At 37.0% G+C, this 6,000-nt stretch overlaps 1 long non-coding RNA gene across 1 annotated transcript; it reads left to right on the top strand.

Annotated features, from left to right (window-relative positions):
• The first annotated feature begins 344 nt into the window (after positions 1-344).
• LOC126410354 (uncharacterized) lies at positions 345-5,605 on the top strand. The gene is made up of 3 exons (XR_007574188.1): positions 345-2,807; positions 3,598-3,690; positions 5,419-5,605. It is a non-coding gene; the product is annotated as an uncharacterized LOC126410354 (long non-coding RNA).
• The last annotated feature ends 395 nt before the right edge of the window (positions 5,606-6,000 follow it).

Genomic DNA, 6,000 nt, shown 5'->3' with positions numbered 1-6,000 from the left:
TGGTGGAGGATCCATTACATGGTTCTGTGCTAGAAAAATATTATGTTAATGCAGTTTCCATCTGTTAAGTGCCTTTTGATGGTGGAGTTGGCTACAAGTTTCAGTGTTGAACTCACTTTCACATATAACATAGATGGTCCTTGAGTTGAACTCTCTCAGCTGATAGTTAATTGTATTAATTTTGATTGTTTCCTAACAAACTACTATTGAGATCACACAGATTGCATCAAAATAGTATCGATTCGTTATGGAAAAGAGGATTATTATAAATATAAATTGGGCTTATTGAAGAGTCCAAGTCAGATCGGAGCACTAGACTTAGATCGGAGTCTCATTCTGATCAATCTTCAAAAGGGAGAGGAAAATCCATGTTATTCCTTTTCGTGTGTGGTAAATAAATATTTTGATTTAACTGAGATTCAGGTTCAGTTCTTCTATGTGTAATAAACAAACTGGCGTCTAACATGAACATTCTCCTCAATTTGCAGTTGGACGTATATCCATAAATTAAATTCAGTGAAATAACATCCGAAAAGAGTGGTTAAAATCCTCAAACGTTTTATGCATATGGATAGCCCTTACCTTTTATGGCCTTTCCCATTAAATGCTGAGAGTTAAAAAGGTAATCGCAACGGTCAATTTCAACGTCCTCGCTTTCTTTTTAATTTCAACGTCCTCGCTTTTTTTTCTCATTTTCAACGTCAATTTCTCTCTATCCCTCGAGGTCTCTTCTCTCCTTCCTCGATTCTGCGGGAGGTGCAGCTGTCTAGGGGGCACCAGCAACCAGCGATGCACCGGAGCGGATCTCCGACAACCACTCACCAAACTATTGTAAGAGGTCTCTCTCTCTCTCTCTCTCTCTCTCAACGCTAGAAATCCTCTTCCTCCACCCTCTGCTTCGAGGCGGAGGGCTTTTGAAACCAGAGGAAACCCTCTGCCTCTGAAACAATCTCAAGCGGAGGGTTTCAGATTTCAGAGAAAACCCTTTACCTCTGAAACACTCTCAAGCGGAGGGTTTCAGAGTTCAGAGAAAACCCTCTGCCTCTGAAACACTATCAAGTCAGAGTTCAGAGAAAACCCTCTGCCTCGAGGCAAGGGTTTCCTCTGCAAATCCTCTGCCACGTTGCAGAGGGGTTGAAAGAGTTAATGAGTGAATTTTCTCAAAATCGTTTGGTTTTCAATATTTGAAACCCACTTTCCAATAAGATTTCTCAAATTTTTTTTGTTGCCTTCGAAATCTTGATTTTACAAAGTTCTAATTTCATGCGTAGAAGTGATCTCTTGAGCAGTATACCAATCTATGGTCGCGAGCTATTCTTTTGTTAGGAATCTCTAACACTGTGTCATGTCTACATCAAGATATATCATTATTTACCTTTAATATTTCCTTGAAGAAGGGGAGAAATTTCAAGTTCTTGCTATAAGCTGGCTGAAAGGAATTTTGAAAGACCTTCGATATGAGCAATGAGGAGAAGTTCAATGAAGTTGAGAAAGCTTGGGAAAGGATATTACGTTGACTTTGACAATCAGACATTTGCAATGGTTCAACAATGAAATACTATGAGAAGAAACCCTCATATTTTATAAGATTCTGACAGGATATCAAAAGAAAAAAGCACGTAAAGGAGGGGGGCTGGGGGATTTCTCTACTGTCATTGAGTTGAAGGTGATAGAATGAAGTTCCTTCAGACCAACCTCCAAAGTGCTTACAAAAAAAAAGAAAAAAAACATATGGGGTACCAAGACGGAGGATTTCTGTACTATCACTGAGCTGAAGGTGGTGGAATGGCCTTCCTCGCGGGGGATTTCTCTACTGTCACTAAGCTGAAGGTGATGGAATGAGGTTTCTCCAAGCAAACGTCTAAAGTGCTTCAAAAAAAAAAGGCATCAAGAGGGGGTGATTTTTCTCTACTGTCACTAAGTTGAAGGTGATGGAGTGGTCTTTCCTCCAAGCAAACCTCGGAAGTGCTTAAAAAAAAGGAAGAAAAAAGAAAAAATGGGGGTGAAAATCTCAAGTATCAATTGCAGAAATCTTTTGCACATGGGAGATTCCAAGTCAATGTTTACTCCTTTTTTGTGCTTTTCTATGAGGCTGAGAGTTTCTCCTCTGTGTTCATATCCTAGAGATGTAAAGAGTTCTCTTCAAGAAGCTTGATAGCATTGCCTTGAGGTACATCTTAATACTCATGAAATATTTTGGGTGAAAGATCATATATCTCCTGCACACAAGCAGTTGCACTCACAAAGCTCAAGTTGAAATTCTTAGAGATTCTGGCAAATAAAGTTGTGATCAGATTGATATATTGCTACCTGAGACTTGTCCATTGTCTGGAACTTCTTTGACCTTCCTTCGTTTCATGGTTTCATGCCTATCTAATAACTTAGCATGTTATAAGTTGCTTCTGTGGGAGCTGTCAATTACGTCTTATGGTTGCAGGGGAAGTATCATTTATGTATTTTCCTCCCTGTTATGTTGATAATAATGCCTTTAGTGTTGTAGTTAATGTCGTGATAGAACTTGAGAAGATTACGTCATGGTTTCCTGTTCATCTAAGAACTTAATAACATGTTATAAGTTGCTTCTGTGGGAGTTGCCTCACCATTGCAAGGTATTTGTGTAGTTCTCTCCTTGTTATGTTGATAGTAATGCCTTTATTCTTGTAATTATTGTCACTGCAGAACCTGACCCTGTATCTGGTTTGCAGTATTTATCATCTGTTGGCGACACAGTTCTTGGCATTGTTGTTGATTGCAAATCAGATATAAGCATCGTGGATGTTGGTTTTATCTGATTTGATAGTAACATGGTATCTGCTCAACATTTGCAAGGGTTTGCAATGATCTGTTATTGTATCTAATTTGCTGAGCTCATTATTACTTGGCATCGTGTCTAGACTGTATCTGTAATGGGAATTTCATATTTCATGCATGACCCTACCATACATCAACTCATACTTCTCTGCATCTTCTGTTTTCCTGGAACCTTCTTCAAGGCACTTAATCTAGGTGCCTTGTTTTCCATTCATTTGATCTTTTTTTTTTTCCTTTGAGCTTGTGGTGTTTTTGGTCATACTTGGTTCTGAATAGATATCAGCATTTGATTATTGTATAGTTCTAATTTTTGTGGTCCTTTTATTGTTCCAAGTTCCTAACGTCCTTATGTTTTTGCAAATATGGCTTTCATCTTATCCTTTGATTTTCTAGAATTTAGATGTGCCTCAATATTTTGTTGATACTTTTAATTATACATACTTCCATTAGTTTTGAATCTTATTGAATGAGTTGCCTCTGGTAAGAATATCACTTTTCCAAAGATTTGATTTTGTAATAATTTGGAGTGTTCATAATTTGTTAGACATATGTTCAGTTTTTCACAAAGAAAGTTATTCACCTATGCTTCATAAAGAAGGTTATTCACCTATGCATGTTCGAAATTCATCTAGCAAAGTAATCTAGGATTGATTAGCTTACTTTCTTCCTTTTTCTTTTTCTCCACTCATGTACATGTGGTTACATATCTTTCTGTGGAACTCTTTATTAATTTTTAAATTTATCATTCTCTATCCTTGTGTTCTGAGTTTAATATTTTCCAAACAGAACTTTTGGGTGGATATAAAAGGGCGAACTGTTGCCTTCCTCCCTGTACTTGCATTTGAAGGTGGAACGAGGAGAAATATACCAAAGTTTGAGGTAAGGATTACAATGAGGGCCTTGCTATTATGTTGAAAGAACCTTGCAATTTTTCTATGGTTTCTGTGAGTTGAATAGTTTACTTGCAACTGCTTTTATTTAATTCTTGTATTGCTTGTCACGACTTCTAGGTCTTGGTTTTCTCCCTCTCTCAGCCTTTCATATTCCATTTTCTATGTTCAGTCATGACTTCCTACTGGAGTTCCACTTTTTGATTGCTAAATTGTGGCGGATTCTGTTGAATTAAGCAATCTTTTTGAAGTAATACAGCATTGGCCTCACGTTCTGGAAAATGGTATATAGATTGCTAGGCACTTATGGGCTTCCCGCGATTGATAATGAAAAAGTAAATATTACAACATGGTAAATCTAGAATATATAAACATTTCAAGAAAACCCTGAAAATGGTTTTACACCTTAAAGGGTCCATCCATGGGCGGAAACCTAGTCCTCTTTTCAATATTGTTTTGGATTATCATAAATTTCATTTTGTTCTGTTCTTCTTGGTATACAATATTTGTGTGTTTTACAATTCACACACACATAAAAGATCACGTAATAGTGCTCTAGTTGGCAAAATGCTTTAGATTCTCCCTGCTGCCAAGGTGTATGCCTAGCTCTGTCTTCAAACACTGCTTTGAGACCTTCAAGGTATGTGCATCTGCACCATCACAATCATCTTTTTCCTTTGTTTTCTCTGTTCATGCTTAGCTTTCCTTGTTGCCAAGGTGTATGCCTAGCTCTGTCCTCAAACACTTGAAAGCACTAGTTGTATTGCAAGGTGTATGCCTATATAGAGCCTAGATGAGGCCTACAAGATTCCAGCACCATTACAATGATCTCTTTCTTCTGTTTTCTCTGTTCAAGCTTACCTATTATTTTTCTAATTCTAGTGGTGGGACGTATCAATGTATACCTTGTGCGATAAAATTGAATTTGGATTTGATTCTTGGTGTTGTGCGAAAATTAGCCCACAAAATTTCAGGACTTTTTGATCTTCCAGTCATTTTTGATAGATTTTTAAGCTGTTCCCTGTTTTTGATTCTCACGAACCAAAATTTTGAAAACCAAAATCGATTCTCCTTTCTTTAATTCTATGTATTAAAGAGATTTTCAGTTCTACTTTTTCTGAGTGTTTTGTCAAATTTTATAGTTTTTATTTTATTTTTATATTGAGGAAAATTGCTAGCTAGTGAAGCTCAACCAAACATGAAAAGTTGTGATGAAAGGGATTGGGAGAATTTTATCATTTCTTTCTATGCTTCAATGTACGAGTGCATGAAAAAAGACATTTTTTAAGTTGAACTTGTACATCTGATGCGGTCCTACTTTTCCTAAACATCTCGACTTTCTCATCTGTTGTCGGAGCAAGTTGGCCTTTTACATTTGGAGAACCATTAAATCACTCGTCTCACATTCATTTCCTGAGTCCCATTACATGGTTCTGTGCTAGAAAAATATTATGTTAATGCAGTTTCCATCTGTTAAGTGCCTTTTGATGGTGGAGTTGGCTACAAGTTTCAGTGTTGAACTCACTTTCACATATAACATAGATGAGCACGTCTGTGCTTATTTATGAATCATTTTCGTTACCAACCTCAAAATTCCGTCTTACTGTGTTACTTGTCCTTACATTACATGCTGTTTTCGGAATTGCTTACAATAAATGCACGTTGTATAGTCCTTGAGTTGAACTCTCTCAACTGATATCATATGTCTATGTTGCAGGGTAGCCGTAGTTTGAGCAAGAAGAGACGTAATACTGAGTCTTCCATTGGGAGACAAAGCTTGTTTTCTTTAGCTTTTAGGATTCTAAGGTTAAAAGCTTCACATTCGGTGGTTGTGTAAATAATCTTCTGCTCCTAGGAAAATCTTTGTTTCCTGAATTTGCAAATGCAACAAGGTTTGTACAGTTTGTCAATGAAATGTGGCCAAGGTCGAAACACCTTTTTTGGTTGTGTCATATTGTTGATAAAAATTATAAGGTCCCGTTTGGATGCATGCTCAAAATGACGTTTTGGAGCTAAAAAACCTGGTTTTTTCGCAATGGCTGGGAGGGGAGGTATTTTTTCCACTCAAACCACTGTTTTGTGCACGACAAGCAGCCGATGGAGGTGCTGTTGGGTGCTTCACGATTTAAGAAGACAATGTTAAAAATAAGTAGCATCAATAAATAAAATTAGAAAATTAGCAGTCTGACATTAAAACAGTAAAAGAAAAACGGAAAAAGGTGAAAACACAGTTTTTCGTTTTGGCATCCTTTTTTTCGGTCATTTTTCATGCTTTCAACTGCGTTTTTTCAAAAAAAAA

Source organism: Nymphaea colorata, chromosome 9 (assembly GCF_008831285.2).
Source record: "Nymphaea colorata isolate Beijing-Zhang1983 chromosome 9, ASM883128v2, whole genome shotgun sequence".
NCBI lineage: Eukaryota > Viridiplantae > Streptophyta > Magnoliopsida > Nymphaeales > Nymphaeaceae > Nymphaea > Nymphaea colorata.
Note: the sequence above shows the minus strand (reverse complement) of the source record. Positions and strands in the feature narration are given on the sequence as shown.